Here is a 12,054-nt window from a genome sequence, read left to right as displayed (position 1 = left end):
CCTTAATAGAAATGTGAGAAACTCTTAAGATTAAATATTTATTTTTGTGACCACCTTCCCCACTAAAACATGATAGAATGACGACCACCGTCCCCACCAAACATGAGAGAATGATAACAAACCTCCCCACTCAACATCAATAAAATGTTCACTTCCTCCTTGGTTCTTTATAGGAGCACTAAGAGGCAAGAAATTTAATTAAAAAATATCATAGTTTCTAGTAGACCATTATGAAGACACTCCAAGGGAGATACACTCCCTCCACTTATAAGATACTCACAACATCATCATTCAATCAAGAAATCCCACACCCTAGGGTTATGGGAAAGGGATTAACTTAGTGATTTCGCATTGAATTCAAATATCAGTTTTTGTTGTACAATTATTATAATATTTCAATTAGATGTTAGAAATATTAAGATGATTTAGCTTAAATGGATTCCTTATAAGAATTATTCTCATACTCTTATTGTGTATTGATATTGAAATACCCAAAAATCCTATATCTAACCTATGTATTATCACTAATTAATTTGACATTACTAAAAATGTTTTTAAATATTTTTTACTTATTTTATTGTGTAGATAAGCTTTACATAACTTAATATAAAGATATTATAGTAAACCATTTGATATAAAAAATCAAATAAGATGTCCTCTAATTTAAACACGCACATAAACATAAATATATAAAAAAATATTATTACCACATGTAACTCAAATTTAAATTCAAAGTAAATGATAAAAATTATCAAACAAATCAAACTAACCCAGAAAATTATGAAAAAAAATCATAAAATAACTGAAAAAGCTCAACATTTTTTATAAAATTCTATGCTATATCCAAATACTTTGTTTTCCAACTTGTAACTATTAATATTTTAAATAATTACTTATAGGCGAGACAATTATCTATAATTTTGTGAATTAAATAAATTTTAATTAACTATATTCCGAAAACCAATGTATTATATACGTTCAAGGAACTTGATGTGAAGTCAGTGAAACTCAGTAATTTTGTAGCTGTGTAAAAAAACAATATTTAACATTTTTATATTAGTTAAAAGATATGTGTTTGCATTGAAATTATCGAAATTATTTTATATACTCTTTTTGCTTACAGCTGTCAAACTCAGTGTTGTATCTTCTCATCCGTTTTATATAGCCCTCTGAAACACAGTCTTTTAAAAATAATTATGAATATAGAGATTGCTAGCCAATTGGACGTTGGACCTGAGTTCCCTCTTAGGCATTATGGTATGTAGAATTTATGTCAGCTTCAGCTTTATATAAATATAGAGGTTGCTAGCCAATTGGACATTGGACCTGAGTTCCCACTTAGGCATTATGGTGTGTAGAATTTATATCAGCTTCAGCTTTATATAAGAAGAATATAAAAAACCGATACAGATGGTAATTTAAATAAAACAAGTAAATACTAATGTTAGGTTCATATTGACCTAGGTGTATTTATTGATTTAATTATTTTTATTTTTTAAATTTTAAATTATTGGATAAATTTTTATAAAAAAATATATTATATATTAGCGTAGTTTAATTTATAGATTAAATATGATATATTTTTGGTTAATTTTAATTTAAATTGGACAGAGATTTATAAAAATTTGAGTTGGACTAGGGGATTTTTAGGGTGTTGAATCTATTTATGTGTTCAAAAATGTATTTTTAAATAACAAAAAGTTACATTCGTTTTTGAAATTGTGTGACAAGATTCTTGTAAAAAAACTATTTCCTCTATAAACACCTATATTTATAAGGATAAATAAATACAAATACTAATTTAATTATTTTTTTCCATCAAATTTTTAATATAACTAAAAATACTAAAACCTATAATATATTTATAAATATGTACTAGATTATTAAAAAACATATATATAAATCTTAAAATAAATAAAATAGCAGAAAAATAAACTATAAATAATAAAATAAATAAGATATACTAAATAACAATTTGGAGAAAGTAAAATTACAAATTTATGTAATTATCAAATTAATAAATATGTATATATATAAATCCTAGAATAAATGAAATATAAGAAAAATAAATTATAAGTAATAAAATATACTAAATAACAATTATGTATTGAATTTAGGCTTCTGTGATCCATATCAATTAAGAGAAGAATCTTCGGTGATCCATATTTTATTTTAATTATTTATTTATTTTTATTTTTTTTAAACTAATATACTAATTTTTACCCTTAATAAACTATTAAGTAAATATTTTTATCAGGATACTCTTTGACTATGAATATGAAACTTATTTATGTATTTATATATATTTTAAAATAGAATTAACTATTTATAGAATAGTCTATTTTTAACTTATACAACTAACTAATATTTATATAACCTTCTTGATTTATAATTAATTTATTTTAAGATTTAAATATCCCTTTATTTAATATTTTATTTAAAATATAATTAACTTATATTTATTTAAAATATAGTTAACTATTATCTATTTTTAATTACTCATTAGTTCACTTATTTTAATATATATTTATAAAATTGTCAGTTTAGGTTTATTTTAATAAGAAAATTAATAACCAAATTAACTGATTTAAAAAATAAACAAATAAATAAATAAATATTTTGGTCTAACTAGCCGTTTCCTGGTCAAATCGAGTGTCATTATTCTAGCCATTACCTGGAGATCTATTTATAATGCATAGCAAGATCTGCTTATTCAACTTGTCCTGACGATGAACCACACTGGTTGGATCTATTTATAATGCATAGCAAGATCTGCTTATTCAACTTGTCCTGACGATGAACCACACTGGTTGGTTCGAAACGCGTCGACAAAATTATCTCTATGTGATTTTCGTCTAAGATTCTTTTCTTAAACAATTATGTAGAAAGTAAAATTACAAACATTATGTGATTATCAAATTAATCAATATATCAAATCATCTCAAAATAAATCAATAATTTAAATAAAATATTAAAAAATAAATTTTTAATTATGATTATCAATGTATTAATACCATTATTTAATATAATATAAATTTATTTTAAACATAAAAGTTAAAAGCATAAAATCTTTTAAACTGTAAAACTGTTGTTAAAATATCTCGAAGACGACTTTTGCAAGCCACAAGCCAACCACCGAATTTCACCAATCGACAGCCATAGTTCACAAAGATTAGTGCTCATACAAGGCACCGAAATGAGGAGCCCACACGGGCCCACACAATGCTCAACGCGCCCTGTTTTTTTTGTAAGCTGAGGTATGATTCTATTAATATAAAAATAAGAAAACTATGTACATATAAATGCTGCCACCCGCCCCGAAGGGAAACCAGGTGGCCTTCAAAAATAGCTCATGTCCATCCAAAAGGAAGTAAATGTTCAAGTTGTCTAACTCAAAAGAAAAACCTGCTATTCGACCCTAACATACTATGCAAAGCTATAAAACTAAGGTTTAAAAATTTAAATATAAAATTAACATTTATATTATTTTTAATTTAATATATGCAATATTAATAAATTCCTAGTAATACATTTTCTTGGATCTTGACTTAAAATATAAATAAAAATATCCCTTTAATGCGAAACCCCATTTCATACTTCTAATCGGTACACTAATTGGCCTTGTTTATCTACTGAGGCGTTTTTGACCGAATTTGATTAAAAAAATTCAAAAAATTAGAATGCTATATGTTTCAAAAATTTTTTAGGTTGGAAATGCATTCAGCACTATTGACAATAAGATACTCAAAATCCGGAAGTCTGAAATTTGACAGTTGTAATCTAATTTTTAAAAAATTCTATCAAATTTTATCATAATCTTGCCAGAATTTCTATTATTTTCAAAACTAATTTATAAGTTTTTAAAACTACTCTCTTCTAATTTTGCAAATTGGATTTGATTTATTGAACTATTTTTACAAACATATTGAAATAGGAGTTGTCTTTAGTGGGACTTTTTGGACTTTCCCCGGAATAAGGGCGGAAAATTTTGAGGTGAAATTTTTATTTGTGTTATTTGAACTGGTTTTTTGACTGTATATATGGATTGAGCACCCTGGAAAACCCGTAAGGTACTTGGGTTGTGCAGGGGTTACCCATCAAGCCTCTGATTCAATAAATTTTTGCTAGATTTTAGAGAAATTAGACCGGAAAAACTTCCAAAAAATTCTTACTAAAAACAATTCAATAGATTAAAAATTAAAATATATATTTAATGAGAAATTTTGCAAATTGGAGTAATTTATTGAAACCCCTTTTTACAATAACCAGTAATCCATTTCCTTGCAATGCGTTTTGATTTGTCCACATCGATTGTGTTAATTTAGGCACCCAGTGTGGGTTTTTAGCATAAGAAATAATGGAAATTGACTAGTGGCTTGTCTACTTCAGACGTGACACATAATCAATGGTTGTAGGAGACTCTAGTCCAGCTTGAGGGTCCAGTGACCAGCAATGACAGACAGAGTTGAGCTGGATCTTAAAATCCTGAGCAAAGGCTGAAGATCGAGCCTTCGACTGTTTATAGGCCATGGCTGACTATTAGCAAAGGTAGCTGAGACAAAGCTTGAAGACGAATGATGAAAAGGTGAAAAATGAATGCACCGAGTAGAGATAGGGTTAAGTTTTAGGTGTATAATTCAACTTTTAAGGTTCGAATTGGGCTTGGTTCAAATTCAAATAAGTTTGACATTAGGTTTGTCTGGGCTAATTTCAATGTTCAAATTCGTCAAAACCTATGATTAATTTTGCAGTAATTAAATATTTTTTTTCATGTCTTTTGGAGTGTTGAGAGAACAGCGGTGCTCTGTTCTGTGTCGTGCCGTTTTTATGGATGATTCTGATGGTCTTTTCTGCAGGCAGATGCGGATGATTGAGGCAGTGTTTTTCCTCTGTTTCTCGTTTGATTCGGGTGGAGAGTTTGAGGGGGCGAGGAATGAGTGCCTTCTTTTGCTGCTCTCTTCCTCATTTCGTGCCTCTCCTTTTGTATTGGGCGGTCAGATCTTATGCTGGTTGCTTTTTCTTCAAATGCTTGTCTGCTTGATGTTTTGGTGCCACTTCTGCACCTTATAGTTGGGTTGCCCTGCTGGGGGCAATATTGGCCTTTTGGGCCTTTATTTGGGATCTGTTTAACCTAGTTGGGTTGCCTCGCTGGGGGCAATATTGGCCTTTCGGGGCTTTATTTGGAATCTGTTTAAACAGATGTGCATGTGCATGTGGCTCGATCCACGTTTCTGAATATGCTTCTTGCATTTGCATCATGTAATCTTCTTTTATGAATATATCATGCTTTTTCTTCCTGAAAAAAATATTTTTTTTCTTTTTGCATCAAGGGAGAGGGAGCAACACGAATATAGGGACTAATTGAGGGAGCAACATGAATATAGGGACTAATTGAGTATAGCGTTGACAAACCTGTATGATTTCTCAACACTATATAGACTCGGTTCGCTCAATTTTCTTGCCATCATCATTCATTCAGATCCAAGTATCACAGAGTGGGCGTTCTGCATATACATGGATTCTCCAACTTCCTTTTGTAGCTGTGTCATTATAGTAGGCGCAGGAATTTCAGGTCACGAAATTGAATTCGAGGGAGGGGCAATCTGTTTAGTGTCTCTGTGCCTGGGATTGGATCATTTCTTTATTTCTTCTGTTTTAACTTAATCTTCTCATGTGTAATCTGGGTTGTAGGGATAATGTGCGGTAAGGTTCTCTCCGAGCATGGAGTCGAAGGCTTTCTCATTCTGGAGGCCACAGATCGAATCGGTGGGCGGTTGATGAAACATGAGTTCGCTGGCCTTACAGTGGATGGTGGTGCAGGATGGGTAGCAGGGGTTGGGGGTAACAAGACGAATCCCATTTGGGAACTTGCCAACAAGCACAGCCTCCGCACTTGCTATTCTGATTATAGCATGCTGTATTCAACATATATGAACCCAGGTATTAACCCAAATTAATTTCCTCTATGTCTAGCTTTGATGATGCACTAATTGTATAACAGACATTTAATTTAATTTAGGGTTGTGCATGTACGACAGTGGTGCTAGAGTCCCTGCTTCTTTTGCAGTGGCTTCATATGACTTGGCAGTGAATTCTGCTAATCGTGCTTTGGCCATTGAAGGTGCTTCCACCACGGTTGATGGGAGGACAGTGGCTAATTCTGTTTTACCATCGGATGAAATTCAATCTCACGGTTTGTGAGTATTCCGATGATTAAGCCTAATTTGGGAATTGATATATTGTTTCGCAGCCTTTAATTAAGTTTTATACTGTTTATATGCTGCATCAGCGTTCCATCAACGCCGTTGGAATTGGCAATAGATTATTGTTTGCATGATTTTGAAATGGCAGGTATGCTTCCATCATTTTCGTTTTCATAATGTAAATGTAAATGGCAATCGTTACTAATTACTTAATTTCATTACGGAAGTGATTACTGATTTACTAATTTCAATGCAGAAGTAGAGCCGATTCCCACTTTCACCGAATTTGGGGAACGAGAATTTATGGTTGCTGATGATCGAGGCTATGAATTTGTTGTGCATAAATTGGCTGAAGAATTCCTCAAATATTCTGACAGGGGACATCTTGCAGATGAAAGATTAAAATTTAACAAGGTAAAGGTAAAAATATGTGATTGGCTTATTGGATTAATTATGAATAGGTATTTCGTTAATGCACTCAAAAAAGTTTTGTTTCACATTTCAAAATTATTGTAGGTGTTTAACTAAAAACATTTGAAATTAGAAAACCCATGATAGTTGAATTGATGATCACTGTGTATGGAGTATTATGTGAACTGTGAGATTTAAGATTCAAATCTTCCATGTAAAACCAATAAAAATAAATTAAAAGCTATATAGATTGTTTTTCTTTTTTTAATTAGGTTAGATTACAAGTTTAAGGTTCAAATTTCTCGAGTGAAACAGAAAAAGTTGTCGATTGAATTTTTTAATTAGATTAAATTACAAGTTTAGTCTAATTGTTAAATAAAAAATGATTAATTCACTAATAAAATGTTATCACCAAAATTATGTGAAACCTAATTCATTCCATTAAGGGATGGTCGAATTTTCACATTCAAGATGCCAATCTTAATATACAAAATGATCCAGCTATGTATACTGATGGAAATCTTCTGTGGCTGTCTGTCTCCGCCAACGGTTGGATCAACTCTCCTCTATGTGGACATGTTTTCTCTCTATCTCTTTCTGCCATATTTAGAGGGAGCAGAATATCTGAGCAGATCGGCTCTGGCATCTTGGCTTACCTGCCTAGCCTAGACTGATCCACTTTGAATGCTTGGTTCTGGTGCCTTCTCAATACTTGAGGTTCTTTTTTCATTTTCCTGAGAGGTGCTTTTGGTCTTTTTCCTTCTGAACATTAGTCATTTCAAGCTATACTAGCTACTCCCTGCTTTTGCAGTGGGAGTGCTCTGTTTTTTCTGCTGTAAATGTCTAATTTGCAATCACTGACTATCCCTGCTATTTGCCGAAATTATGATTTATGTTTACTTTATATGTGTAACCGATTATATTAATATATGGACTTTTGTTTTTTCGTCTGACAAAAAAGATGTTTACTCATGGATTTATTTTTGATGTTTAAGGTGGTGAGAGAAATACAATATACGAATCATGGAGTGACTGTTATGACAGAAGATGGGTCAATTTACAATGGTAAATATGTTATCGTGTCCGTCAGCCTGGGAGTTCTTCAAAGTGATCTGCTCAAATTTAACCCTCCTCTGCCTGTAAACACATCATAACTCTCTGTTTATGACGATCACTTTTCTTTAAATCCATATTGACAATTAGGGTCACTTTTGTTGGGGCTCACAATGTATATACATGGTTGTTGACCAAAAATGGATTTTATATGATTGCTGTGCAGCGTTGGAAAAGAAAAGCTTTCTTCAACTGTGATATCAGAACTTACACGAAGATATTCCTGAAATTTCCCACTAAGTTCTGGCCCACCGGGGATGGTACAGAGTTCTTTCTTTATGCTCACCAAAAACGTGGATATTACACTTTCTGGCAGGTGGGTATTATGGCCAAATAGGTTCCCTGTACCGGAAAAACGTTCGCAACATGATAATATTATTAATAGTGCTGATGGAACTATTATTTATGGCGCAGCACATGGAAAACGCATATGCAGGATCGAACATCCTGGTTGTTACACTCACAGACGAGGAATCGAAGCGAGTAGAGGCACAGAGCGATGAGGAGACAAAAGCAGAAGCAATGGCGGTGCTCAGAAAAATGTTCGGCGATGGCATTCCCGAAGCAGAACAAATTCTGGTTCCAAAATGGTGGAGTAACCGGTTTTAGAGAGGAAGCTACAGTAATTATCCTATTTTGGTGGACAAGCAGCACTTCCTTGACATAAGGGTAAAGCTAAAATGTATCACATACATTTCAATACTTGTACATATTAAGAACGAGAAGGTTCGTCTATAATTCCTCCAAACATTTCTATCAAATTGAAATGGATAAATTGTGGTTTGAGTGCAGTCACCAGTCGGTCCCGTTTACTTCACAGGAGAACATACGAGCGAGAAATTCAATGGATATGTACATGGTGGCTACTTTTCAGGTCTGTGTTACTTTTGATTAACATGCATATCATAATATGGCATATTTGATTGACATGAGTATCCTTGAAGTTGCAGTAATATTGTGTTAGTTATTTGATGGGCTGCTATCATGGATGGACAGGCATAGACACAGCAAATATGGTGGTAGAAAACATATGCAGGAAGAAGAAATAGCACGAAGAAAATGGGTCAGATTAACCATTAAAGTAAATTTCAACGCTGAGTAAGAAAATGGTTCAGATTAACCATTAAAGTAAATTTCAACTCTGAAAATGGTTCAGATTAACCATTAATGTAAATTTAATTCTGACTAGTTTTGAAGTGTAATGTTTTAGGAGTTTTATATGGATTTTTGGTCAGTGACAATGTTACTTGGGAGCGGGAGCGGGAGCGATCATTTTGAGAAGCTCCCGGTTTGGGAGCGAATCCCGGAGCGATTTTTTAAAAATATATATATTTTTTATATTTTTTTATTTTTGATACATATATGTCAACAAAAACATGTAGAATGATGAAATAGACATAAAAAACATAAAAAAAACATAAATTGATCATTGAACCATATCACATCAATCATCTAGAAATTATAATCGTCATCAACCATGTCCACAAGTTAGTAAAATACATTTTACAACTGCAACATATTGAGTCTTATAAATCATGATTCATCAAATTCAATAGTAAAGTTTCAACTTCAAGCTTTCAGAATTGAAAATTCAATAACATTTATCATCATTGATCACCAAAGTTGTACTTGTAAGCCAAGTTTAACCATTACAAGAAGTAATATCGAAGATATTTCTAAGTCCTAACTTCTAACTATTAACATGATATGAAATGTTAAAAATTTATAAAATGAAACATGAATAATGAGATGAAATGAAACAACTTTAGTCTTTCACAAAGCATCATATTCATAATTCACAATCATTACCAATGAGTTATAATTGCCAAGGCCCAACTTCAAACTTCAAATTTTCATTGTCACAGTGATATAATGTTTACAAAAAATATCATAATGTCATAATGATATGAAAGAGTCAAGAGTCAAGAGTCAAGGACTCAAAACTCAACAGTTATGAAAACTAAAGTCTAATAGAAACTAAAAAGGACAAGTAAACTGTAAATCTACAAGTGGCCCTTGCCACGAGAGTCTCTAGGAGTATAAGCAGGTCGTGGTGGTCTTCTAAGAGTCTCCCGCACAGACCGACGACCAGAACTAGAACCTCCATGCGAGGGTGTCGATGGAGGTGGCGACAGCGATGGAACAAGACTCGGGCCTTGAGCACTGCTACTGGATGGTGGAGGTGGAGGTGGCATGGCTGCTGCAGCTGCTTCATTTTCATCCCGTACAAGCTCCTCTTCTAGTTCTTCAATATGTACAATGCCATCCTCCAAATTGTCGTCCTCAGGGTGATTGTCCCAAATTTTATATGTGGGATCTTCATTAGCCCGATCACAGTAATGGTTCAACAACCTCAAGTTGTAGTGCACATAAACCAAGCTTTTTGCTCGGTTTTCGTTGAGTCTGTTTCTTTTCACATTATGTATATAACTGTAGGTGCTCCAACGCCTCTCTGCAGAAGAAGAATTTACAACCTGTGAAAGAACTTTTTTTGCCGATTTTGGCAAAAGTCCGTGGCCGCCATATGTTTCCCACCATGTGAGAGAATCAAATTTATCTTTGTCGTCCATTGCATGGAAGTTACCATACAAACCAGTGCCACTGAAGTATCTGCCTATTTCAAGGCGCACAGCTGCACATTCCTCCCTGTCAGGCACCAACTTTTCTAATGCTTCCAGATATCCTTTAGTTACCTCTTGATCTAAATGGGGTTTGGTCCTAACCCCACCCCCTGCTGTAGGTTGGCCCAACCAAGATGTAGAGTAGTATTTTGGCGTAAGGATATACGCCAAGCAATGTAGTGGAAGGTTAAGCCTATTCCACCGTTCACACACACAATCATGAATCAGTTTGTACAAGTTGGGATCTTTATTATAAACAATGTCTTTTATTTCCCCCAACATGGTATCCATTTGCTCATACACCTCGCCAATCACTGGTTTGTCTGTATCTGCAAACCGAATCATGTGATAAATTGGCTTGGTGAAATCCAATACCTGCCTCACAGTTGCCCAAAACTGCCCATCAAGAGCGGCCTCCTCCACCGTTTCAAAACCTGCCATGTCAGCTACATTTGTAGCCCTTTCCTTTAACACCTGCCAATGTGGACTTGATACCATGCTAGCTAATGCCTCTCTTACCTTCAAAAGGCGTCTGAAGGTGAGGTAATAGCTACCAAATCTAGTCCTCGCAATCTTCAGCAACTCCAATCTCGAGTGACTGCGGAAAAGGCCATGGGTATTGCTATGATTTGTAATAAATTTTATCATTTGTTTTCCTTTCTTGTACAAATCACCAATCCATTGGTATTGTTCATTTTTGTTTTTGACAATATCATGCAACAGAAGGTTCAATGTGTGAAGCAAACATCCAGACCAAAATATGTTCAGGTATTTATCCTCAATAATTGCTCCCGCTACCTTACAATTAGGAGCATTATCAGTGATGACTTGGATGACATTGTATGGGCCAATACGCTCAATTGTTTCAAGTAATGCTTCTGCAATGTTGATAGCGGTCTTGAACTTGTCTGAGTAATCATGTGCAGCTAGAAAGATGGGACCACTAACAGACACAGCAAGAACATTTATCAATGGTTTGCCTTTTACATTTGTCCATCCATCAGATACAATGGACACCCCATTGTCAGTCCAAAAACTTGTCATTTTATTCAAAGAATGTGATATTTTTGCTTTTTCATGATCATGGCCAACAGTTCTTGCCTTGTCATACCCAGGGCTCTTGTATCCTTTAGGGGCATCATTTATGGCAGAAACCATTTCGTGCCAATAAGGTGAGCGTAGAACATTGAATGGTATCCCACATGCATAGAGGAACCTGTAAACTTTTGAATCCACATCATTCCTACACCCCTCATCAAGGAAATCTGATATGGTTCTACACCTTAAAGATGATGACCCTGTGCCTCCATGTCCATATCCACTGCCTTGGGAGGATGCTGAAGGAGTTCTTTGTGATTGTGAGCTTGGTTCAAAGAAACCCCTTGATCTTTTTGTTCTGTATTGGGCGTCCTCCTCTTCCTTTATGTATTTGGCTCTATCTGCTGTTGACACCGCTGCACAAGTTTTGATTCCTATTTGTTTCTCTCCGTCCCATGGCCTTTTCCCGCAGAGGTGTCTTCTAGCACGGGTGTATGAGCCTGTGTAATCAGTGTTGCAATGGGGGCAATGAAATTTAGTGGTTCCACCCCCTCTCCCTGTTTCAGCCCTGTGAACATATTTCCACAATGGAGTTTGGTCTTGTTTAGTTTTTTGAGGGTCATGTTCACCCTCCTCCACCTCCTCCTCACTAGGGTTTTCACCCATTT

General features: G+C 34.0%; 1 pseudogene; it reads left to right on the top strand.

The window, feature by feature from the left end:
- The first annotated feature begins 5,514 nt into the window (after positions 1-5,514).
- Positions 5,515-8,776, top strand: LOC149238454 (polyamine oxidase 1-like; annotated as a pseudogene).
- Positions 8,777-12,054: the final 3,278 nt, after the last annotated feature.

The sequence above is a fragment of the Pinus tabuliformis genome, chromosome 8, assembly GCF_031772625.1.
Source record: "Pinus tabuliformis cultivar Carrire ecotype Pingquan chromosome 8, CPIR1, whole genome shotgun sequence".
In the NCBI taxonomy this organism is placed as follows: domain Eukaryota; kingdom Viridiplantae; phylum Streptophyta; class Pinopsida; order Pinales; family Pinaceae; genus Pinus; species Pinus tabuliformis.
Note: the sequence above shows the minus strand (reverse complement) of the source record. Positions and strands in the feature narration are given on the sequence as shown.